Source organism: Pelodiscus sinensis, chromosome 3 (genome assembly GCF_049634645.1).
Source record: "Pelodiscus sinensis isolate JC-2024 chromosome 3, ASM4963464v1, whole genome shotgun sequence".
NCBI lineage: Eukaryota > Metazoa > Chordata > Testudines > Trionychidae > Pelodiscus > Pelodiscus sinensis.
Genome location: NC_134713.1, coordinates 17,250,613 through 17,277,153, shown reverse-complemented (window position 1 = coordinate 17,277,153; position 26,541 = coordinate 17,250,613). Strand labels below are relative to the sequence as shown.

At 39.9% G+C, this 26,541-nt stretch overlaps 1 long non-coding RNA gene across 1 annotated transcript; it reads right to left on the bottom strand.

Annotated features, from left to right (window-relative positions):
- Positions 1–224: 224 nt before the first annotated feature.
- Positions 225–25,395, bottom strand: LOC102462212 (uncharacterized). The gene is made up of 3 exons (XR_012902231.1): positions 24,604–25,395; positions 1,974–2,035; positions 225–1,454 (listed from the first exon to the last, which is right to left on the bottom strand). It is a non-coding gene; the product is annotated as an uncharacterized LOC102462212 (long non-coding RNA).
- Positions 25,396–26,541: the final 1,146 nt, after the last annotated feature.

Below are 26,541 nucleotides of genomic sequence, written 5' to 3'. Positions count from 1 at the left end.
TTCAGTATGTCAGGAAAGAAAGATCTTTCTTCCATTAACTTATCCTTTGCATGGTGCAGAACTTGAGGTGTGAGCATCTTATATTTGCTTTTTTACCAGATGTACTGAGGCCTGCACTTTAAAAAAACATTTTATCCTGAGCCCTTATCTATATCTTTGTTCATTACAAAAGACAGGACTATGCAGCACTTTAAAGACTAACAGGATGGTTTATTAGGTGATGAGCTTTTGTGGGCCAGACCCATGAAAGCTCATCACCTACTAAACCATCGTGCTAGTCTTTAAAGTGCTGCAAAATCCTGTCTTTTGTTTCAGCTAGACCAAACTAACACAGCTACATCTCTATTTTTGTTCATTACAGTTTGTCAAATACATAACAGGAGCATTTTCTCCATTTTTTTGACCCAATTATCTATTTGCATTGGTTTTATACTCTACTGATTTCAGTGGAGTTACTTCTAACTTGCCTCAATATAGATGAGTGAAAAATCAAGCTGAATGGATTTTTTTCTTGTAAAGCTAGTGTAAGTGTTATCAGAATCAAACTCTAATTGTGCTGCTTAGACTTCATTTTGTAAGTTGGAGGCTTTTTTCAAAAGACTGGTCTCTGACCATAATCATGAAGCATGTGCATCATGTTTCTGATGATCTAGTGGCCCTTTCATTAAGCTTGACAATATTTTTGAAAAAAAAAATCCAATTTGTGATGACTGTTTTAGAGTCACAAAATACTGATACAAAACCCACAAAGTGCCCTTTGCAAAAACATATGCTGGTGTTGCTATTTCCCACGTGTGATACAATAGCAACACTGTCATTTCTTGGTGTGACTGATAATTTCCAGTAATTTACTGGTCTGAATACATTTATCATGGAACACTCAATATTTGTCATTATCATTCAAAAGAATATATTTGATTGTGTAACCCATTGTCAGTTTATGTTGTACCCCCCAATCTGTGTCCATGTGAGTCTGTTAGTGATCTTGGTGAGAAAGTCTGGCTCTTTGTGTCAAGCTGTAGGGACTCAGAATTTCAGCTTTAGAGGTCTCCCGGTTGATCGCTGTTGTCAGCCAATATGCCTCATTGAACTCTTCACTCCAAATACTATTAATCACACTGAACACTCATTTGACCGGACTGTTTGTTTCTGCTAAACTCAGAGTAAATTCTGCTTGATATATAACAATATTCTTCTAACAAACATTTTGTAGTTCTAAAAATGTTTTGATTAAATGAAAACATAATCAAGTGGACCTGGGACACTAAGAAGGCAGCCACATGAAAAACTGGGACTGTCTTAGTAAAATGAAGTCATATGGTCACTTTACCCTCCCCATAACACAAGCTAGTTTCCTGCCAGTGGATCTTCTAACTGGTGTTGAATGATCTCAGTTCCCAGTAAAGTTAATTCACAGTCCCTGGAAGCACTCAGAAACTTGCAGGATCTGGGCCCTAAAAAGAGAGAAGAAGAAGAAAGCAAACAGTGCCCTTTAGAAAAGCTACCATTGGGAGACCTGTGATAATTTCTCCTTACTGACATTCATCTAAATCAATGCATGAAGTGTTCTAGAATTTTGAAAGTCTTTTTTTCCTTTTGTGAACTTTAATTCTTGTATATACCCCACCACATATTTAATTTAGATAAACTTCAAGATGGTATAGGTGAATTAAACTTTGTGTAGAGCTGCTAATACATTCCTTTGTGAATACTCAGTTTGTGAAATACCAGGATAAAAATATAATTCAGCATAGGAACTTTTTTTCTTAATAAAATAAAACACCTCACTTAATACTAACAATCTTTCTTTCTTTCTTACAGCCTTCTTATTTGCAGTTATTTTTATTATTTAAAGTTCTCCATTTTCTACCAAAACACCCAGAAATATACATTCCCAGAGATTTTGCTGAATATATTGTTTCATGTTCCCTCAAGTTTCAGAGTTTAGATCAGAAGCTATGGAAAGAGTATACCTAGGTTATTTCTTCCTGCAGCAGCTCCCATGGGACCTTAAATATTGCTCAGCTACGTTATGCTGTAGAAAACAAATATGAATAAAAATCAGACAATAAGCCAAAAGCTGAACTTCTTCCAGGGTTACAAATTATTTATGAACATAGCATTTAGTACTAAACATTGATTTTCAGCAAACATTATTCAAGGTGCTACTTTAGCTCTTCCGACTAGATGGCGCTGTGGTGTATGGAATTCACAACCTGAAAACAAAACCTCTTTGCTCTACAGCTCTTGTGTCTTTCAGTTGTATGCTCCTGGACCAAACATGCTGCTTTTCTTTTTGAGAAAGAAACATCTTTTACTAGATAAAGACATTATTTCTTTTTCTTTTGTTTAAATCATGGGTCTTATTTCTTTTATTTACAAGGGTATTAAAAGTTCCTCTTTTGTGTTTCTTGATCTGAAAGCAAGTATAGTAAGTGACTATATGTATGTGAGTATTAGATACCCATATACATTTATATGCAAACACATACTTCTATGGCTTTAGACCATATGACAAATTGAAACATGAGAGGCCTTCGGGAGGAATAAAAATCAAGAACTAGATCCTGGGCCAATGTAGATCAGTTTCCCCTTAAACTGCTGTTCTGAAGCAGCCCTCTCAGGATGTGTCTGATCCCTTATACCTCGTGCAATGAGGTTTACAGAATCGATCGGAAAAGGCTTTCCTTGTTGACCGATCCCCGTCCAGACTGATGCAAAAAGCGGCGGCCATTTCTATTCAAATGAAGTGCGGGATATTTAAATCCCCGCTTCATTTGCAATAGTGATGTGTCTAATCTACATCCCTCTGTCGGCCGAAGGGTGTAGTTTAGACACACACTCTCCCAGTAGGGCACCAAGATAATAAACTTCCTCAAGGGACAATATCCAAATCTGTACCTTCAGCTGGTAAAATTAATATTTTCTTTCTGATCTTTTGGGCAAATCCAGCTCCATCCTTTATTAAATGTGGCACGGTGAAGGAAGGAACAAAGGAAGAGAATTAGTTGGCAGAGAGAAGCAATAGTGGAGGATTTGTCACAAATCGTCATGTCTAAGGGTTGGTGGAGTTCTGTATCCTTGGAGGAAAGACTACTTCCTCTCATGTCCATTTCTGCACATATCTAGTAAGAGCTCAGCTTGACTTTTCTGGTTGGCTGATATGGTTTGCTTTATTTCCCATTGAAAATAATGCAAATGTGGAGTACCGCAGTTTGAGTAGAATCACAATGAATTTAAATTGGCATAACTAGGATAAGGATTCCATGTCCAATGCTCTTTGGTGTAAAAATAATAGTCCATTTTATAGAGTCAGAGTTTTGTTTGATTTATTTATTACACAGCAGAATATATATAAGCTTCCATTTCAGCAAGTAAGTAGACCGCTCTGCATACATTCACTCCTGGCTTTCTCTTATGTACAGCATAGCTGTAGTCCAAGCAAGATGGTAATGGCCAGTCTTGGGAGGAGATTAGTGAGGAGAAATATCTAACAGATGAGGGACCTATCCAGTAGCTCAGCTCTGTTACTGGTGTAAGGAAGTGCATGTCTGGCAAAGAGAGCATTGGAAGTGCTCTTCCCATTTCAGAGATAAATGATCATCTTTCTGCTATATCATCCTGTGGGGAATACTTTGCATTGACAGGGAAATGGGTAAGATGTTCTAATAGGTCTTTTTTTTTAATTTCTAGGTTCTATAATTCTCTGATACAGTATATCTGGCAACAAAAGAAGGTATAACCTGCTACAATGAAGGACTTAACTTGGCTAATAATAGACTGAATTAGCTCTGGCACAACTATTTGAAATATACTTGGGCTAATTAAATGGACTCTGTTCTCTTCTACCCTAGGTATAACAAATCTGCATACATGAGCATTGTACCTCAACATTTTCAGAGATTCTCACAGAGGAAGAATACAAAAGAAAGCAAATTATTTTTACTTCCAGTAAGAATGGGTTTATCTGCTACTGATTTCCCCCTATTTTCTCACTTCCTGACTGATAGAGGATCTTTCCACCACTGTTAGATGTTAGTTCCATTGCTGCTGCCTTTTTATTATTATTAATTATTATTATTATTATTAGGATGAGGAGTAGAATAGTATCACCTTCAAGCCACAACCAAGATCAGGACACCACACATGATATGGCACTGTGCACACACATACTTGGGGCATGTCTTTTCACTTGTGGATCCAGAGATCAATATTCTGGTATTTGATTTAGTGGGTCTACTACAGACCCATAAATTGAATGCAGAGGGCAGCTCTTACCAGCATCTCTACTCAAGTCGCAAGGAGTTGCATTTGCTCTTGTCAACATCCTGCAGAAGGGATGGCGCCAAGCTCGGTTTAAGGTAAGCCGACTCCAGCTACATACATATCTTAAGCTGACCTTCCAGGTCTAGTGTAGACTTGAGTGGTATAAGGGGCCTACCATCAATCAAACGTTGGCCCCATCTCTGACCCTTTAGGCCCCCCAACTGTTCAGGCCCCGCCCATCTGTCACCAGAAGGCCCACCCTTGTGGGTAATACATCCGAGGTCAAGAGGGATGACCAGAAGTAAAAGGTGTCATGTGACCCTTCTAAGATCTCCTCCCACCACTCTCTACCAATCAGGAAGGTTTTCACCCTCATAGGACTGCCATGAGAGCCTATTTGACAAATGGGGGCAGTTCTGGGGCAGGTTGGCCTGTCCAGAAGTGGGTCATGTGACCCCTCTAAGAACTCCTCACACTGTCTGCTACTAATCAGGCAGGTTATTGCCCCCTTAAGACCACCCCAAGAGTACGTTTGACCAATCGGGGAGTTCCAGGGCGCATTGACCTCCCAGAAGTGGGTCATGTGACCCCTCTAAGAACTCTTCACACTGCCTGCTACCAATCAGGGGGATTTCACCACCATAAGACCACTCCAAGAGCAGAGTTGACCAGTGGGGGCAGTTCAGCAGCTTTATAATCCATGATTATCACCCCTTAATAATAATGCTAATTAATAAATTAATTCACAATCTTTTTGGCATAGATGCATACATAAGTACAATGGGTGAACTTTTGATATATCACAGGGTTGGTGAATTAAGACTCCAATTGACTTCACTGGACTTTGCAACAGGAACTGCTGCAAAAACTAGTTCTGATGATCTAAAAGTCTGAAGGGTAGCCATGTTAATCTGTAACTTTAAAAAACCAAGTAATCCTGTAGCACTTTGAAGACTAACAAGAATACATTTTCATTAATCTCTAAGGTGCTACAGGACTACTTGTTGTTTTTTAGATTTGATGAAACATACCAGATACAGTACGTTATTTTATACTATTCTTGGTCTCCAGACATAGCACTTCCTAATCAGAACACAAACAGTCTTTGGATACATTCTACTAATGTACAATCAGAGTTCTGTCTGCCAATGAACATGTTTTGTGCTCCCTGAAGTTGTTTATCCGTAGCAATTTAAATTCTTCCCCTTGATAGTACTTCTCAATAACCAGTCATTATATCCAAGAAACATTGTTCCAGTTGGAGTAAACTCCACTCTGGATTTTTTGCATGCTTCCATAGTTTTCTCTCTCTATTGTTGTTGCTTTATTTTCTTCTTTTATGGAGGGGGGGGGGGGGTTCAGAACTTTGTCCTCAGTTGTTTGTTTTAAGACATTTTGTAGCCATTTCTCTAATTTAAAGCCCAGGGTAAATAGTATTTCCCAAACAAGTAGAATGGCAAGTGAAAGACAGTGAAGTGAGTGAGAACACCAGTAGCCTTGTGACTGCTCTGTCCATCACTTCTAATTAGTTTTGAGAACTCCCTTTGGTTATTCAATGGCTTTGCAAAATTTCCCATCAGCCCAAATTCACTGGTTGAACCAGCTTATCTGGCAAGGTTGGTTAGTTTTACAAATCTGCCTTTGAAGTAAGATCTAGGGAAGCTTTTTGAAAAACAAAATAAACTCAATATTGGAAAAATCAATTAAAGCAAAAATTAACATTAAAAAAAGAACTGGTTGTGACCTGCAAGATTTGACTCCTCATCTAAATACTCTCAAAACTTGAATGTGTTTTCATCCTGGATTTGAGTTCTGGCTCATCAGTATCTCTTAAAATTTTAATCACAGTATTATTATAAAGCAGCAGTGTTAAAGGGATTGAAGGCTGTTACAGTTACAATGTCAAACAATTTAAGCACCAAATGAATGATTTTATGCTGCTAGTCAGGCTCAAAAAATTATGGGGTCATGGTAGTAAAAGAAGTGTTCTCTTACTTCTTCAACTAGTTCCATAATTAACATTCATTTGGCTACTTGAGGTTTGGCATGCCATTTCATTAAAATAATACATTCACAGATAGAGAAAGTTTTGAAAGTATAATTGGTTTCCATTGTCAATATAACTTAAAATCCCATTAACCACAAAAATTCAGCGTTGTTTTCCTAATGAATTGCATAATTGGATCATCAGATTTCTCTCTTTATATAAAAAAAAATCAGTTGGTAGCTTTAAAGGTCATCATTTGCATGATTTTCCCCCTTCAACATTACATTTCCACTTTTATGTCTACTACTGGAGAAAGGTCAGAGACCTGGAAAGTTAAATGATATCATGTCAAGAACAGCTAATAGTGCCTCCCCCCCAACCTCCGCCTTGAGATATCAGCAGTCACCATCAAATACATAAATGCTTTCAATTTGATTTGAGAAGAGTATCCACGTTAATCCATTAAAACAATTTGGTGCATTATTCTGCTGCCATGCAGATTCTTTGCCCTATGTACCCAACCATAATATATTCATGGCTCTTCTCCTGTGGACTCCAGTGCATTTTCAGTTAGCCGGAATGGTACATATTTTGAAAACCCTATCAAGAAGCTTATCCATGTGAAAAGGTGGGAAGGGACTGAAAGAGAGAGCCTGAAAAAGGGTGGATGTAGTGAAATAAAGACATTTAACAACAATTTTACATGCCAAAGTTATCAGTATGTAAACTAAATCTGCCCCAGGAACAGATATTGCTAGAAGACTATTTTTTATTATAGCAAGCAACAGGTACCTAAATAGTCTTTCCACACATGAATCTCCTGAAAATAATGTGAACTCTCTATCAGTGAGGTCTGTGGATAATTTGTTACTAGTCTACAGAGCATGTCCTGGTGGTCTGCAGGGAGCTTGGAAGGTCACATAGCTGATGGCACGTCTCCTTTCCCCTAGCTGCTAAGTTATATTAAAATAAACAACCCCCCTCTCACCTTAAAATGTTTCCAATAATAGTACCTTTCATATAAACAATTGTTATGGTAATCACAGGGATGGGAGAGGACAGCCAAGCCACTTCCTGAGAAGTGGTACACCCTGTGAAGAAGTTTGTGATTCCCTGTTCTGTATAATGGTAGATTTTTTGTGACAGCTCTCAAAATGCACCTAATGTGTTTATCCATGGCACAAGAACCCACATTCTAGTGTGTCATCTTATGGCTTCTGATTTCATATTTAATGTGTTTAAGCATGTGGGGATTTTTCTGGTACAAAGAAATAGTTTGCAGTGGAGTGGGCCAGTATGCTAAGCTCTGCGAGCCAGAAGCTTCTGAATTCTGATTTCACTTCTGATATGGAGTTGCCCAGCCTTGGGAATATTTTCATGCTTCTGTGCCACCAATGTTACTAACCAGCTAATAATAATAATAATAATAATAAATACTACTACTAAATAATACATAATTAACTACCTCCCAGGAATACCATGTGATAACTTTGTCCGTGAGGGGCTTTGAAGGTAAAAATCACTAAAAATAATATGATTACATTGATATTTAAGAAGTATTTTTCTCTTTACTTTTTAACCTGAGCAGGAATAGGACTTTCCAATTACAGTGGAATAAATTAGAAGTAACTTCCTTGAACTAAACAAAACTACACCAGTGTAATACTCATGTACCTGAGAGGAATCAGGCTGATTTTCAGTATTCGTTACTTTAATTCTGAATTTTTACACACAGGTTTCTGAAACCGTCATTTCAGTGATGTTAAAGACTCTTTTCAGATTCTACCCTTTTTCATTTTGGCTGGCATCTTAACTAACACATGAGCAATTGCCCAGGGTGATTTCCTGAGGTTGGCAGCAGCCTAAAAATTAAAACTTAGCCACAAAATGAAGTGCAAGAGTGTTTCAGTGGGATTTGACAGGCACCCAGAATACATCTGTGGTTCATAGAGTACTCCTGTTGTCATGGACTTCAGCTTGAGGAAACCTGCACTTCAAAAGGTGCTAGCACACAATCTGGCTAGAGATGCTTCATTCAGCATCAACTGAAGGCACGTCTGTGACCAGAAGTGACAGCTGCCTGCTGGAAGAGTGCTTCATAGAACACTGAGCTATCCTGCAGTGTTGAATCTTGCTCTCCATTGGCAGGATTTCTTAATGTTGCATGTTATCTGTGCTCTTGAGCTCTGTGGAGGCTATTGAGCATATAACCATGCTATGACCCTCACCATAAAGGGTTTTGAAGTTCAGTCTTTATATTCAGAAAGCTAAAATCCATGCTTTGCTGAGGATTTTTGAATCCTTACATCTGTTCTGGAAATATTACAGGCTAATTAAACTTGCTAGAAGGCTCTGACTGAATGCACAATGATGACAACAATGCCAATGCAACAAGATGTTTAGAGACTGCAACTCACCGGAGAAAATAAAAGCCACATGCTTAAATTAAAACTCATGCACTGAAAATTTGAAAATCTGGCCACTTCATGTCTGTGTTTGGAAAGGTTTTATTAACATCTGGTGACAAGCATATCATACCCATGATTAATTTTAAATTGGCAGTTTTGAGGGGTTTTTTGCATCAGAAAATGTAAGGCTGAATGGTCCCAGTCAAGTCTTTGAAATGGAATTTCAGTATATACTCATTCACCCCGAAATTATATAATTTTGTGCAGATTCTGGTACTCAGTACTCAAGCACACCAGTTTTTTTGTATTACCTTTCAATCAGGTGTCTTTAAAGAATTCCTTTTATGCTCGGAAAAATAAATGGGTCAAAATGGTCTGTTAGTGTTCTATAAAACTGGAAGCAAAAACATTGGAAAATCTGCCATGATCTATTCCTCCATGCCTCCCCTAACCATGTGGCTCTAAAGACCCGATCTACACTAGCAACACTTTCTAGCCAGTTTTAAAATGAAAACATGATTAGCATCATAGCATGGCCCTGCTCTAAGGCAGCCTGATCAACTTCTTTCTGTTTAACCTGAGTCAAGATGCCTAAAGCCTTGATCTAAAGTATAACTCAAAATACTTTTTAAACTACTTAGAAAATTTCCCCAATGTAGCCAGACCCTAAAACAATCAAATCTTATTCCTTCATCTTCACTGTTTCCTGGTGCTTATTTGTCCTCATTGGTATTACATCCTCTACCTCCCTTTCAACAGATGTTACTCACCTCCTGTATTGTTTGCTTGTATTGTTAAGTATAGACTTATGAATCACTTGCATGCATTGATTTTATTAATATACCAAAGAAAATCAATTGCATTGTGTATGGGTCAAGGCCTATAGTGACACTTTATTCATCTGTAAAGTGGATAACATTGTTTGTGGTCTCTTCAGGTCTACTTTTTGCATAGCATCATGAACTGTATCTCTCTTTCTCTCTCTCTCTTTCTCTCTTACCAACATATTTTACATTTCAGAGCCACCAATCAGGTAAACTTCAGCTTTACTATTGCCTTTATTTAATGTGACTTGTGTGTGAGACAATGTGTGCTTGTAATAGGTGCCTGAAAAAAAAAGAGAGCGAGAAAGAAGAGGTTCTCCATCTATGCCAATTTGAATGATTGCTGTTCTCTTGATAAAGTCTGGCACATACCTTGGTGTCTCATATAAACTGTCACAATAACCTGACTATAATGTATATCCCTGCCCTAGCTTTCCGAGGTTTGTGATATGTCTCCTCATTCCATTAGCACTTTGTCATCTCCTCCCCTGATGCCATTGTAATAAGAAACAGGGGGGTTGGGTGAGTTTCTTGATAATGTTGAGAAGTGTCTTTGTATTGCTTTTGCTCTCTTTCTTCTTTCTTCTCTCACCAGTCTGAGTTTGCACAATACTTATTCATATGTTTCTGCTTATCTCATCTCACCAATTGATGTATCTCTCTGGCAACTTGTGCAGCTGTATTGTGGAGACTTATGAATTTAAATATTTGCATGTCTTTGCACATGATAAAGTGTAATATTAACCAAGCCTATAATCTGCTCATTGAGGACACTTTTCCTCTCCTTTGAATAGAAATGGATTGAACTAGTTTCCGGATGTGTTTGGTTGTGAGAGGCACTAATATTTTGTGAGTCCAGATTAAGTAAAGATTTCCATTGGACTAAGAAGCCAGTCCTGTGAATGCTCTGTGATATCTGAGAATGTCCAATAGTTCAGACAATCTATGTAAAAAATGGCAGCACTGAGTGGACGGTAGTGCTGGTGATGGGGGTGAGAAACAATCAAAAGGAAAGCTGTGCAAAGCTGGCTGGCATCAGCTTATTGGCAGATAAGGACATTTAGAGCTTTTTGTTGGGAAGAGGAGATCGGACATATGGCCAGCTGACACAAGTTTTGTTATAAAATCAGAATGAAGCTGCAAAACGGTTTCTGGAGAGGCATCTGTTTTTTGAGACCAAGTTTCATTTAACCCTGTTAGATTCATAGGGTGTCAGGTTTTGTTGAGGAAAGCTTACAAAGGTAAAACTACCCCTGTGTGTGTGTCTGTGGACTGAACAATCACTGAAATTCTTCCACAATAAGAGGAGCTGATAGTGATTCAGGGTGAGTCTACATTAGAAGCACTGCAAGGGTGCAGCTGCATTGATGCAGTACAGCTGCTGAAGATGCTCCATGATGTTGGGAGAAAGCTCTCTCATTGGCATACTAAATCCACCCCATGAGAAACAGTAACTATGAAGATGGGAGAAGCTCTCCTGCCATCATAGCACTGTCTGCTATGTTTGTTGGATTGGTGATATTTATGCCATTCAGGGATACAGCTAAGAGCTAGGCTATCAAATTTGGTATGCAGCTTCCTCTTCTCTTAATTTAAAGTAAGATGGCAAGACAACTGGGAGCCCTGAGAAAAGGACCGTTTTCCATAACATGCAAAGGGTGGGGCTGCTGTTTGGGGGGACGTGATACTGAGAGTGTCCACTGGGAGCAGCTGTACCACCAAGAAAGTGGCCAACAGGGCTGGGTCAACACCATTTTGCCTGCCAGAATGCTGGGTAAGTAGCCCCCTGCTCCAAACTCCTTTTCCCCCTACCGTGAACCCCTCTTCACCCCCAACCCTCACTCAGGCATCTCCCCTCACCCAGTCTCCTGCACTGCCCCCCATATCCAAGGCCAAGCCCTGATTCCTGCACCGCCCCCCCCCCCCACACACACACTGCCCATTCTCTTCTATCCTGAAAGACCCAGAATACTAGTATATCAAAAGAAGGGAGTCACTTATCAAATGTAGGACCAGTGTTAACAAGACCAATTCAGTCAGAGTAGATGAGGCTGACTCTCAGCAGTTGAGGAGGAGGTGTGAATACCAAAAGAGGGAAATCTGTGTTTCTGTGTAGGAGGAAAGACACAAAATGCCTGTATTTTCTAACTGAAAATCATCATTCCGAATACATGACTGCTGCTAGTTTCTCTGTTTATGTTGACCCCCAATTTTCTCATTATGTGTCACTGCAGCAACATATGCATTCATTATTATTTTTTTGAAATAATTTAATTCTGTCTGAGGGCTGGTAATAACTTCATACAAGGTGGTAATTAACAAAACAATATATGTGATCAACTTGTACTGTTATATTGAGCGATAGTCTTATATTATTTTAAGAGTACTTTTCACACATCTCCAGATTATTGCTCAAGGGGTGTTTTGGGAGTTATACCTACACTTTTCAATAGTGAAATGGGTGAAGATCATGTTAAATAGGGGAAACAAAATCCACCATCTTTATTAATATTTTACACTTGTCTTTTGAATACTTACTGACACATCCCATGTCTACATTTATGACAAGTCAAAATTATGGGACATATCCTCAGTTGCTATAATTAGGGCTGGTTTTTATGGAGAAGGAAAGATAGGGCAGCAGCAGCCTGGGAAGTAGGGATAGGCTCCTTGTACAAGTCATCTCTATAAAAGGGCCAGGCACAGCTGAGCATGTGTCCCATGGCTGGGGGACAGACAAACACCCAGAGAAACTCTCTCTCATATATAGTACATAATTGTCTTTTTCTCCACCTCTGCCCCATGCTGCCCCAATGGGATGCTAGCTGTCCCAGTCCCCATCTGGCTGCTTACAGTACCCCTGATGTCATTACACAGTATAACTGTGCCTGCTAGCAGACTCCTCTCTTTCTGTTTTATGAGAAACAATCACATTCCAGACACATCCAATTGTCCTAGCACAACCAGCCCTTTACCCTTCTTTAAGTAATGTTAGGAGGAAGCTGCATACTATATGTGGTGTTCCTAGCTCTTGCCAGATAGGAGTTCTTGAGCAAACGGACTCACAGACAGAGAGATGGACAGACAGTGACTCACAAAAATGCTCTCAAATATATAATAGATAATTTGTTCTCATTTTAAGAAGCTGAGGACACCATTTTCAAACAGATTTAAGCAGATCTTTCATTTTGTCAGTCAATTTGGGACAACGTGTTTGATTGAATCCTAAATTATCCCATGTGATAACATTTTTTATAAAATAACTAGCATCAAATTTCTTTATGTCATACAATTGCACACAATGCCTTTCATTTGTTTCTCTATCGGAATATGGCAAGTATGGAGTTGTGTCCCTAAGCATCTTAGCTAATAGCCATTGAGAGACCTATCCTCCATGAACTTACCTAATTCTTTTCAGAATCTTTTCTGGTCTTCACAACATTGCCTAGCAACAAGTCCCACTTGTGAATTATGTGAAGAAGTTTTTCCTTTTGTTTGATTTCTATTTGATGCATTATTCATTTCATTGGATGACTCCTGGTTCTTTTGTTACCTGAAGGAGTAAATAACACTTCCTTATTCACTTCCTCCACATCATTCATTATTTTATAGATCTCTACCATATTGCCCCTTATTCAACTCTTTTCTAAGATGAACAGTCCATGTTTTCTAAATGTCTCCTCATATGAAAGTTGTTCCATGCCTCTAGTAATTGTTATCGCCATTCTCTGTATTTCTTGCGATTCTAATGTATTTTTGTTGAGATGGACTGACCAGAACTTCATGCATGTATTCAGTGTGTAGGCAAACCATAGATATATACAGTGACACTGTGATATTTTCAGGGTATCTATTTCTTTCCTAATGGTTCCTAACATTCTGTTAACCTTTCTGAATACCCATGCTCATTGCCTTGGATGTTTCAGAGAACAATCGACGAAGACTCTTAGCTTTTACCCCTCAAGAAAGACATACTAAGTTAGACACCATGTTGTATGTACAGTGGGGACTATATTTTCCAGTGTGCATTACTTTGTGCTAATCAACACTGAATGTCATTTGTTATTATATCTGTTATCCACCCTGGTTTTTGGAGTATGTTCTTTCTTCTACTGTTTAAATAATGCTACTCATGCATCCTCTATTTTGAAAAGTCTTGAATGTATTTATAGCACTATATATTGATTTAATAGTAATGGGCCAAATCCTGAGTCTTTCATAGATCTGAGATCAAACATTTATGTGAGAATTTGATTAATTTTTTTTCCCTTTCCAATCTGGTGATTAGTAAGTAATTCATTTGTTTGCCTTTTTGGAGACCTATTTTATTTCCTGAAAAAAACAGTTTCAGTTGATCTGAAATTATTCTCAAATATGATACAATTTGATGACAAGGGAAAAGTTTTTCAAGATAAGCAGTACATGTGTGTGTTCTTGTTCATCTCTCTCAGTAGGTAGGGGACTTGCCTAGATTGTAGGGGTATGTCTACACAGCAGTGTTATTTCAGAATAACATAGTCCATATCTACACTACAAGCACTTATTTTGACATAATGTCAAAATTATGTTGAGATTGAGGACTTCTTACTCTGACTACTGTAACCCTCATTTTAAGGGAAGTTGGAGGAAGAGTGCTCTACCTTGGACTTCCTGCTGTGTAGACAGCACCAAAAGCTGAAATAAGCTATTTTAACTTAAGATACACAATTGACATAACTCTGGTTGTGTAGCTTATTTTGGCTTTAGCCCTGTTGTACAGCTATGCCTCGGGAGACTCAGGTTTGAATCACCTGAGCCTCCCAGGGCACATCTCTCCAACATCACATTTTAGAAACCTCTCTCCTCTGATCCCACCTTGGAATACCAAAAGAAACTGCAATGTCTCCTTAAAGACCTCCCTACATCTTCTCGGGACTAAATCCACATAGAAACACCTTCTGAACCCCGACCAGGATTGTTCTATCTGCTTCCCAAAATCCATAAACCTGGACACCCCGGACGTCTCATCTCGGGTATCGGCACAGTCACTACTGGTTTATCCAGCTATGTAAACTCTTTTCTCAAACCCCACGCAACCAACACTCCTAGCTATCTCCGAGATACTACTGACTTCCTAAGAAAACTACAAAACATCGATAACCTCCCTGATAATACCATCCTCGCTACCATGGGTGTAGAAGCTCTATACACCAACATCCCACATGAAGATGGATTACAAGCAATTACAAACACTATCCCAGAGAACACCACTGCCAATCTGACAGCAGACCTATGTAACTTTGTTATCACCCACAATTATTTACGGAAATGTGGATTTCCTTCAGCAGATGGATTTTGGTTCCCTAGCATAACTTTCTAGCATTCATTTGGCATAGTAATTCTCTGTGGAGCCAATCCTTGTCTCATTTTGATTCACAGAAAGATTCCCATTTTCTTGAACACGGTTATGGAGAGGGTTACCAAGTTTTGGACTTGTTTGTTACTTTATTTTGGCTTGTTGCTGCTTTTTTTTATTGGTTTCCAGAAAGTGAAGGGCAAATAGGGCAATTGGGGCAAGCAGGGGCAAGGGGCAAGAGAGGGGAGAGTTTAGGGTTACTCAGCAGGCCCACCAAAGTCCCAGAACCCAGTCTGCATGTTGCAGTCATATAGAGTGTTGGGATTCTTTTAGGATTGGCTTGTTTGGACTTTGTTTTGAAATGGGATTAACTTGATTTTTGGCTTATTGTGAAATTTGGGTACTTATTTACAGTGTGTGAAAGTTAGCAACCCCATGTGTCAATTGCATGGACTGCACGAATTTTTCCTAAATAAATTTAATAATATAAAAAATAGAGCAATACCACAAATACGTCCTGTGTACGTTCAGAGTAATACAAACCCATAACTTTGCAAAATGATTATCTGACTCTTTTTTTTTTAAAGCTTCAATATGTTGCTGTAGAGATTTCAAGCAAACCATTTTATCTAATGTCTCCTAGGTCCTGGACACAGGTCCAGTTTGACAGCTTTTTGTTCACAATGAAGGGAGCATGAATACAAAATATGATATATTATTCAATATGTGTGTGGAATTAGCCATATTGTGCAATGCCTCAATATTGTTTGTGGTTTTCCTTTCAAAAATATGGCATTGGATTCCTTCAGGATTGAGTGTTTGTGTGTGTGTCAGGGGCGGAGGAGGGGGAGTTCATATCTAAAAGGAAGCAATAGATATCCAATATTAACATGAGTGAGAATGAATAAGACATGGCACAGAAGCCTAATTGAAATGACTTGACCTTAAAAATGGCAAACACAATAAACATTTAAAAATTTTTGGAACACCACCTGCTCCACATGTTACACTGTGGTTCGTATTCACTAGTACAGGCAGTCCCCGAGTTACGCGGATCCGACTTATGTCGGATCCGCAGTTATGAACGGGGCTTTTCTCACCCCAGAGGACTGGAGCGGCAGGACGCCCAGATGCGCTGCAGTCCCGCCGCCCCCGTCCTCCGGGGCGAGAAAATCTGCTCCACGTCTCCCTGGTCTGCTGGGGGGGGAGCTCCCCCCCAGCAGACCAGGGAGACGCAGAGCAAAGCCGCGGAGCACGCCCACAGCGGGACAGCCCGGGCACGCCCGGGCTGTCCCGCTGCGGGCGTGCTCCGCGACTTTGCTCCCCGTCTCCCTGGTCAGCAGACCAGGGAGACGTAGCAAAGCCGTGGAGGACGCGGGCGGTCCCGCCACCCGCGTCTCCCTGGTCTGCTGGGGGGGTGGGTGCAGCTAGTGCCCCCCCTCCACCCTCCCCAGCAGACCAGGCTTTTCTTGCCTACGCCTGGGGTAGAGCAGCTGGGGTGCTGCCGGGTTGGTCCCGCAGCGCCGCTCCTCGGCGCTACTGTACCAACCTGGCAGCACCCCAGCTGCTCTGCCCCAGGCGTCCTGATTCAGCCGCTGCTGGTCAGTTTCAGCAGTGGCTGAATCAGGACGCCTGGGGCAGAGTAGCTGGGGTGCTGCTGGGTTGCTCCAGTAGCGCCGAGGAGTGGCGCTACTGGAGCAACGCAGCAGCACCCCAGCTGCTCTGCCCCAGGCGTCCCCAAGTCAGCCGCTGCTGAAACTGACCAGGGGCTGACTACAGGAAGCCCGAGGCAGAGTTGCTCTGCCCCGGGCTTCCTGGAATCAGCCGCTGATCAGTTTCAGCAGCAGCTGACTTGGGGACACCTGGGTTTCTTAAGTTGAATCTGTATGTAAGTCAGAAGTGGCGTCCAGATTCAGCCGCTGTTGAAACTGATCAGTTTCAGCAGCGGCTGACGCCAGTTCCGACTTTCATACAGATTCAACCTAAGAACCAACCTACAGTCCCTATCTTGTACGTAACCCGGGGACTGCCTGTATAGGATTTATTTTCTGACTGAATACATTGGAGATTCCCAATTGAAATGACTTATTCTCCACTGATTTAAAAAAAAATCATGAATTTTTGGAAGCTTGTTAGTTCTCATGGCCTTGCTTGTATGTGCAGAAGTACGTGCACCTTGCTGATGCTTTGGTCCAAGAACATAATAAACCATGCAAATGCCTTTTTTTTTCCTACAAAGCTTTTATCCGTAGCTTCTGCAGCTGCTCTGTATTTTACTGAGTGTCTTTGTGATATGTAAAAATGAGAAGTTATTTTTGCCCAACATATTTACACGTGCTACTTCAGCCCAATACAGCAAACTTCGATGTCTTTCATGCTGGGAAGTCATATTCCTGTAATATGTTAGGCAAAGTTGTGCCATTCACCATGGATACCTTCCACAGAATATACAAAAGCAGAACTTTTTTTATAACTAAAGGAAGAATGGTCTAAAGTATTAGAAAAAGTGCATCCCGTTGTGTTTCTGCTCTATTTTCTGTCTTACTAGCTGCCTTCATGTAATTGATCTCAAGAATTTTTTCTTGAGCCCCATATATAAACTGAATATAAGGAGGAAAAAGAAATTATAATAAAAAATCAAGATGTGGGAGAAAAATGAACTGCTATCATAAGGATTAGATTCTTAGTCTGGTAAGAAAGAACTGGTTATTATTTTTCTCTGTTAAATTCATTTTTTCTGAATCTCTGCCTTCTGTACTCATCGGTCTTTAATACTATTATAATACAATGCATTAATGAAGAGAGTCTGGGAATGCACTCAGTTCTATCAGGCTATATTAAAATCTGATGACCACTTGAGGTCATTGCAAAAACAATCTGATGCAATGCTGCATGCTATGAATATTATAGCTAATGAGAGCATGAAACTTTACAGACCAAAACGGAGAACAACTGCAATGTCTGAAATGGCCCAACAACCCGCTGGCTACATCTAGACTGTCATGATTTTTCACAAATGCTTTTAATGGAAAAGTTTTTCCGTTAAAAGCATTTGTAGAAAAGAGCGTCTAGATTGGCATGGACGCTTTTGTGCAAAAGCAATTTTTGTGGAAAAGCGTCCGTGCCAATCTAGACGCGGTTTTGCGCAAGAAAGCCCTGATAGCCATTTTCGCCATTGGGGCTTTTTTGCGCAAAACAGTTTATAGCTGTCTACACTGGCCCTATTGTACAAATACATTTGCGCAAGAGGGCTTTTTCCCGAATGGGAGCAGCATAGTATTTGCGCAAGAACACTGACAATCTTACATTAGATCATCAGTGTTCTTGCGCAAATTCAAGCGGCCAGTGTAGACAGCTGGCAAGTTTTTCTGCAAAAGCAACTGCTTTTGCAGAAAAACTTGCCAGTCTAGACGCAGCCGCTGAGTATTCCAGCAGGTCTCTGAAATTGGGCATCTGAAGGAAGTGAGTTGATTGCCACATATTATCTTAATTCTGGAGCCTTTCCACAATGATGATTAAAATGATAACAAAGACATCAAAATACTGTGAAGGACAATCAGAAAGTACTATTCTACTGATGCAGAATCTATCTGTAGTATCATACAAACCAACCAGCCTAGCAATGATGCTGAACTCAGAGCTGTTCTTAATTGCTTTGATAAGGGTTAAGAAGATCTTTTTTTCAGTTTTTGGTGAATAAAAACACTCAGGAAAGGGTTTATTTTTTTTGGTGTCGAACAAAATATTTTGTTCTCATTTCATTTTAAAAGCAAAATCAAAGAGCTTGGGTGTTGTTGATGGCACCTAACCAATGAAGAACTGGCATTGATGAATTTGATGAATTTGATGAATTTTTTTGCTCAGTTCTAGCTGTATATGCATATTATTTGTGCCACAATGCAATCACGCTAGTCATCATTTAGTTGCCCTTAGACAAATATGAGTAATTATTTTTGAAATGGCACCACATTTGGTGGTACACTAGTCACACCAGTATCACCAACCCCAACATTTAAAAATCAATCATCGAGCAACAAAATATGTTTAAATTTGGCTTAACAACTGTACAATTCTTTTTTAAAAAAATATTGATTTGGTTTAGTCTGTCTGTTCTTTTTGGATCATTAATGTTCATATTTTCAAGTTTTTTTTAGGAATTAGCAATTATTTTTTCAAAGATAATGGAGATTCTCACAACTATTGCTAGATTTGTGATATAATTGTGAAGGCTGCTAACATCACTGTCTCTCTCAAAGATCTCACTGGCATGCCTATTGCTCACATAATTCCTGATTTCCAAAGCGCTCAGCACCTCAGCACATGTTCTGCTATTTTGAACACCTGGCCACTTTATTTAGATGCCTAAGCAAAAGCTGAGCTCGTCTGATGATCTGGCCCATAGTCTCCTGGGTGCCTTGATTTCAGAGGTGCTGGATGCCTGGGACACCATTTGCACTTGTATTGGACTCTTAGCCATGTTCTCCCATCAATAAAATTCAGTTTGAAATTGTATGTGCCCTCTGACTAATGAGAAGGGTGCTCCAATAGGTATATCACATAGGTCTTTTAAATGGCTGCTGACAAGCTCTTTGGATGGACATTATATATTACTGATCTCTGTAGTACCACTAGAAACGATGAGCATCTTTTTGAGAGTGACTAGAGCTAAAGAGGCAAAGAGCCATAGGCCACCAGGGATTAGCTCAAAAGGTAGAGTCACAAAAGAAGATAAGGTTTATAAAGTATACAGATTAAGGAGAAAAGGATGAGATTAAGGGGAGAGACACCGTTACAAATCAGTACAGTTGAGTGAGACTGTCACATTCTCCTGACAGAAAAGTTCAGCCTCCCTTTATTCGGTAATGTTCAAAGGTAATAAACAGTGCCTCAAACTCTACTAGCCTCCTTGCTTTTATCCCTATCCCTCAGTCTAGTACATTCCATGTGGCAGCCATGAGGGAAATCTTTGATTTTTTTTTAAACCAAACTAACTCAGTTGGAAAACAAGCACCTCTTGCCAAACAGCCCAAGTACTACAGGCAACCTCCTTCAGTACAATCTGAAGTGAGGACTTGTGTACAGTCAGAGTAAAAACACCACCTTAATAACAAACATGTTAGGGCCAATTCTTCAAAAGAGCTTCAGTGCTGGAACCCAGGCACTCAGCTCCAAAAATTGTGGCCATAGTTTCAAAAGATGCAAGGACTCCTCTGCTCCCTCGGGGATACAGCCAGATTTTCCATGGAAAGCATCATCCAAGGTGCTGTGCTGCAAATCTGACCTCCAAATGTGGGCATTCGACTCTGTTGAAGATTCTGGTGGAGGTGTATTTCATTAATATTAGTAACATGATCAGGATAGGAATCGTGAAATGTACTCCCTACATTTATATCATAACCCGAAGAGCTATCTGCCCCGTGGGGGAAAAGGAGATGAGTCTAAAAGCCTCCTGATGCATTTTTATTATTAAACTTTATATAATATTAATAAGGCCCACTCCATTCTGCCAATGGACTGATGGCTCCTCAGAGCAACTCTAATATTGCTGTAAACTTATGTTTTTCTTTTCCTGTCCTCCGCTCGTTATTTGGTAGGTCCTAATGACAGAGAGGCCTGATTGATGCAGAAAGATTCAAGGACTTCATATTTTATCACAAACTGTTTTGCTGCCCCAGCTTTGGCTGAGTTGTGCATGGAGCTCGTCAGTCATATTTTTCTTTTAAGTATATTGTGGAAAATTATAAGTGAAAGAAAAAAATATTGTATTTAGATTTAATCATGATTAGTTTAGTTGACATTACTTCCTCTAGTCATAGGTTCCATAGCCTGGATAAAGTTCCTATGAAAATTCTACCTTCTGTGCTCGCAAGTCTCCGCCTTTTCATTAATAGTCTCATTGTTACACTATCATGACTAAATTGCTTTGCAACTCCTTTTGGACAAGGGCTATATTTTTCAGTTTAGAACTGGTAACAACTCTGGAATTGCAAAATTTAAAAACAAATGGAAAAGAACTTGACAAACATTCTGTAAAATCACCCTTCTTCCTCAACGGCCAACTATAGAGTTTAGCAAAAATAATATTATTTTTTAAAGTCCAAATTTTACATTTTCAAATTTTGAAGAAAAGATATTTTAAAATGTTGGTAGTACTATTCCATCTACTCTAATCTTTATATTTTTACCATGATACTGCAAGCACACTTTACATCTGGGTTATGTAAAATAATAAATAATAATTGTCTAAGAATATGAGCAAGCATGAAGGATAACTGATATTCCTTAGGTGGCTTGTTCTTGTTAAAATTTAAAAATAATATATAATATGGTTGTTAAAGTTCTATGCCTTCTTCATCATTGACCTTTCTGGTAAGGTGTGACCAGATATCATGATTTATAGGAACAGTTTCAATATTCAGGACTTTGTCTTATTTAGACACTAAATACTCGAACACCCCATTGTAATTTTTCACACTTGCTATCTGGTCACCCTAAATAGTGCCAATGTAATTGGTAGGGTTTCTGACATGGACACTTATCTTCTGGACCAAAAAATTCATTTCATGTTGACTTTCCGTGAGAGAAGGGCACTTGCTTCCCTAATGAAAATCTGCCCCTTGATTTTCAACTTTGAAATAAGAGTTTAGATTTAAAATCTGACATGGCTTAAGCAATTAGTAGGAGGATACAGATATTTTTCTTTGGGTATAGCTAAACTATAAGTTGTGGGCATGATGAAATTACTAGCAGGATTCTGTGGCTTGTGATTTGTTCATAATGGTCTACTCTGACCTTAAAATCTTTGACTCTATAAATATATTTTTCATACAAGAATAAATATATTGTGTACATTCATCAGACTTGATCTGAACATGGCTGGAAGAAATTATTAGGGCAGTTCAAACAATGGTTAAAGAAGTGAAAAAAAGGAAAATGTTATTATTTCCATTATTATTTTTCAATTTTTCAACAAAATGGAATAAAATAAAAATTAAATGAAAACTTTCAATTTAGTTTTGCTTCTATTCACAAAGTTTTGTTTCAGAGTTTGAAGCCATGTTTCATTTCATTGTTCCCCTCTCCTTTCATCCACTATTGCAATCCCTCTTGCCACTGGAAAAAATAGTGTTTGAAGATGATAAAATGAGCAGTAAAAAAGTATCTTCCACATTTTTTCAGTTTTGGAAACTAAACCAAAATAAAATATATTTGATTGGAAATGACATCACACGTACATTCTCTTTTTGTTTCATTTAACTGTAAAATAAGCTGTTATTCTCTGAAAAAAATTGAAATTTTTCAAAAGAAAATATTTAAAATCTTTTTTCAAAAGTAAAAGCATACTCTCATCAGTGAAAAAATTGGGCTCAACTCTATATTTATTTAAACTCATGTCTTTTAAATGATTAAATGCAATAAGTCTCTAATAGTACCTGCTTGTGTGTGCCATTTTTCAGTGCTCAGAAATATACTTTATCAGAGAATTGTAAACACAAAGAATCACTTTTTTGTCTTGGATTATTCAACAGCAGTTGCAGAAAGTTATGGCAGTTTTATAAAAAGGAACACTTTTCAATTCAATATTTTATAAAGGAAGTTATTCTATTTAGTTAGTTGAGAGTGAAGTAGGCCTTAGCTCACATGGCATTATCTATAGAACCTTTATAAAATGTATTTTGGTTACTGTTTACTGCCTTTTTTATTACTTTGTCTCCTTTTCAGTGTATCAGGTTCAAGAAGCAAACAGCTGTTCATTTGTTTTGTCAGTAATGGAAAGAAGACTTGAACAGCTGATGACAGGTAATTTGGGCTGATGTTGAAGTTCTTATAATAGAAACAGCGAGGAAAGCTATCACTTTATCTTATAGTGTCTGCATATATGTGACAAGACTCTCTGAACAGAAGAAAAAATCTGTGCTTCACGGTGTAAGTAAACAATAAGAACACATAGATAGTAGTGTTAAGAATGGCGTGCAAGCCATTTCCAGTGCACAACAACAGAATCTGTTAGTCTTACAAAAAGCAGGAACTATGTAAAATATTCTGGGTGCCATCTATTGGCACTTTATCTATTAACTACTTACATATATAAAACATGTTTATAATAGTTCTCTTCCTGTAACAGAAACTGAACAATTTCAATTAATTACATAGTCTTTAAAAGCACAGGTTGAACCTCTCTGGTCTGGCAACATCCATGATCCAGAGAACCCCTGGACCATAGAGTCCTGGCTCAGGGCAGTGGAGTCCCGGCAGGTCTGGCCCAAGGGCTATGGAATATGGCAGCCCTGGGACAGCTGATCCCAAGAAACCCAAAATGCTAGAGTCCAGGACCCTAGGGCAGCAGAGTCCCAACAATCCTGGGGCTGGCTGCCTGGAAATCTGCTGACAGACCCTCGGAGAACCCAGAGTCTGTCAGCAGAGGGGCTGACCTCCCCTGGTCTGGCAAACGTCCTCCTTCAGAACTAGGGTACATCTAGACTGTTGCCAGAGGCATGTAGATTAGGCTACCAGGCATAGGAAAATGAAGCAGTGATTTAAATAATCGCCGCTTCATTTAAATTTATATGGCTGCCGCGCTGAGCCGATCAGCTGTTTGTCGGCTCAGCGCGGTAGTCTGGACGTGCGGGTGTCGACATCAAAGGCATTTGTCAACCATCCAGGTATGCCTCCTGGGATGAGGCATGTAGTCTAGACGTACCCCTAGTCAGATCCCAAGGGTGTTGGACAAGGGAGGTCCAGCCTGTACTAGTCAACTGCATAACTTGTTCACTTAGTGCTGTTTTATTTTGAATCTCTTCCTTCTCTTGCCATTCAGCCCACAAGATTTCTGCACTGTTAGATTTTCTGGCATCCTTTTTGGCAATAATTTTTTTTCAGTAACTCCACTTCTTTCACAGTTATCACGTCTTTCTTGCATCCACATTAATGTGGGGGTAGACATTTAGATTATCCCTTGAGGACAATTGTTCTTTTGTTGTCCTTAAGACATTACAATTGTCCTCATACTTGTACTATTTCTGACCTTGATTCTACAGGTAGAACTTCCCTGGTCCAGCAACCTGGGGATCTGAGCTGTCCCAGACCAGGGATTTTGCCAGATGGGCAAGTCTCTTGTCTCTGTTGCTGGCTTATTACTCTAACCCGCTGTCCTATCTGGAGTTCAGGGAGCAGATTTGTATCTCTGTGATAGAAGTATTTGTCTTCCAATCACCACTATTTAACTTGTTCTATCCCCTCTTTTGCAACTCTTGGCTTCAAAGTTAATTTTGCTGTAGGTGTCATTCCATGTGTGAAGTGACATAAGAGGCTCTTATGGGCTGCTGCCAATTTTTTTTATTGGTATGTTTCTGTCTTGCAGCCATATCATAGTTTATGCATAAAGACAAGGAAAAAAAATCTCTTTTGTTTCATAGACCTCCTCATGTATTTGAGTCACAGCAGGAAGCAGTATGTTGCTCATAGCCACTGTTGAAGTGACTCAGTGCCATACTCAGCGTCACAATAAACAATAAACACGCTGGCATCATGTTTAGAGTTCACTGTAAAGCACTATACACAAGAAGGTATATATAAAGTCTGAGAACACTACATTCTATTTATCCTACAAAACCCAGGAACTCCATATATTTTGACTATAATCGCCTAGCACCTTATCCATTAACTATTTAGTTATACAGGCAGTCCCCGACTTACGTGGATCCGACTTACGTCGGATCCCTAGATACGAACGGGGTGAGGCAACTCCCGCACATGCGCAGCAGCATTCCCGGGCTCGCTCACCTGGGTCCTAGGATCCTCCTTCTCCTCGGGCCGGCTCCGACTGGGGTCCCGCAGAGCTGCCGGGCAGAGGAAAAGTGCCTCCCCACGCCCGCTGCCCCCCTGCCAGCAACAGGCTGCCCCCTCCCCTGAGCAACAGGCTGCCGAACAGACAAAAGCAGCCTCTCTGCCCCTCCTCCCCTCTATACATGCCAGGCTCCCGGAGCGCAGCAGCGTCCCCGGGGCTCGCTCACCTGGGTCCTAGAATCCACCTCCTCCTCCTCTTCGGCCGGCTCCAACTGGCCTCTGCCTGCAGCAGCTGGCCACAGGGACAGGGATCCCGCAGAGCTGCCGGCAGAGGAAAAGTGCCTCCCCATGCCCTCTGCCCCCCCCCCGCGGCCTAGCATCCTGCACGCCTCCCCCCTCCCCCCCTGCCAGCAACAGGCTGCCCCCTCCCCTGAGCAACAGGCTGCCGAACAGCAGACAAAAGCAGCCTCTCCGCCCCTCCTCCCCCTATACATGCTGGGCTCCCTGGGCAAACAAAGACTCCACCAAAACAAAGTGCTGGCCTCATTGTGTTAGCAAAAAAAGGACCCTCCTCCTAGAACCCTGGGTGGTGTGTGGAAATAAAGCTATTAGCTCAAAGCATGGTGCAGAGCTGTTTGGTATTTGATGAGTTACTCCTTTAGTCCTGAGTTTGTCACAGGGACAGAAATAGATGTGAAATCTTCTGAACAGGGGAACAGACAGCAAAACAAACATTAGAGGGGAGTTAACCTTTCCCTATGCTATCCAAAACTAAAAAAAATGTTTGGCTAGAGTTTCCCCTACAATATGTACCAGTTCCGACTTACATACAAATTCAACTTAAGAACAAACCTGCAGTCCCTATCTTGTACGTAACCCGGGGACTGCCTGTACATAAATAATTCTCATAGCAAGTAGTGGCCTTAATACATCCTAGAACACCCTTATCCCCAAGAGTGTTCCACCCTCCAAAGTATCTCTGTAGCTTCCCCCACCTTTGGGCATGTAGTTTTGATTCAAATTCTTTAGAAGCAAAGCAAGTCTGTTTATTGCTGGAGATCACAAATGACAAAAGGAAATGCGTTTAGACACAGCATAGACTATGATGCTCATAGTCTCTGTTACCTTGTGGAAATGTGCAAAGCAGGATTCAAAGAAGGATTAGTCTTTATATGGAGAACTAGAATATCCAAGATTATAATAGAAATTACTAAAGAAGAACATTGGCAGGGCTGTTAAATTGTTATGCTTCAGGGCAGAAGTCAACCTCTAGCTATTGGGGATTAGGAGGAAACTTCCCCTGGGAATCAAGTTTGTCTCATAAATGACAATTATATTATTGATTATTAATTGGGTTGCAGTAGTGCCTGGGACCCTATTATACTGAACAAAAGGCAGTCTCTGCCCCTAATAGCACAAGGAATCAATGAATGAGTATTAGTCAGCATGACAGGCAGTGATCTCACTCATTAGCTGCCTAACCGCTGTCAAATTTCTGCATGGATTTTTATCTTTTGAAGCACCCAATACTGGCCATTATTGGAAACAAGATGTTTGGAGAGATGGATCAGTAGTCTGTCTCAAGCTGAGAATGGCAAGGATAGCAAGGGGAACCACCAGATACTGGTTAAATATTTGCAATTTTCAGGGTATTTCCTACAATAAGTCTGAGGAAACAGGAGAGATTACTGAAGATATCATGACACCTTTTTTTGTCTTAGACCATCTGAGATAATATTAAAGCTATTGGGATACATTTATTTCTGTCAACAACTGGAAATGTTGAAGAGCTGCTAATATATTGCATTTGTAATAAAAGCCTCAAAATGTCTGACTGCATTTTAAATATGTTTTTCAAAACTTAAAAAGAATCAATTTTGAGTTTTGAATGTTGGGCTATTCAATTAGTGATGCAAGCAGGTCTTCATGGGAAGG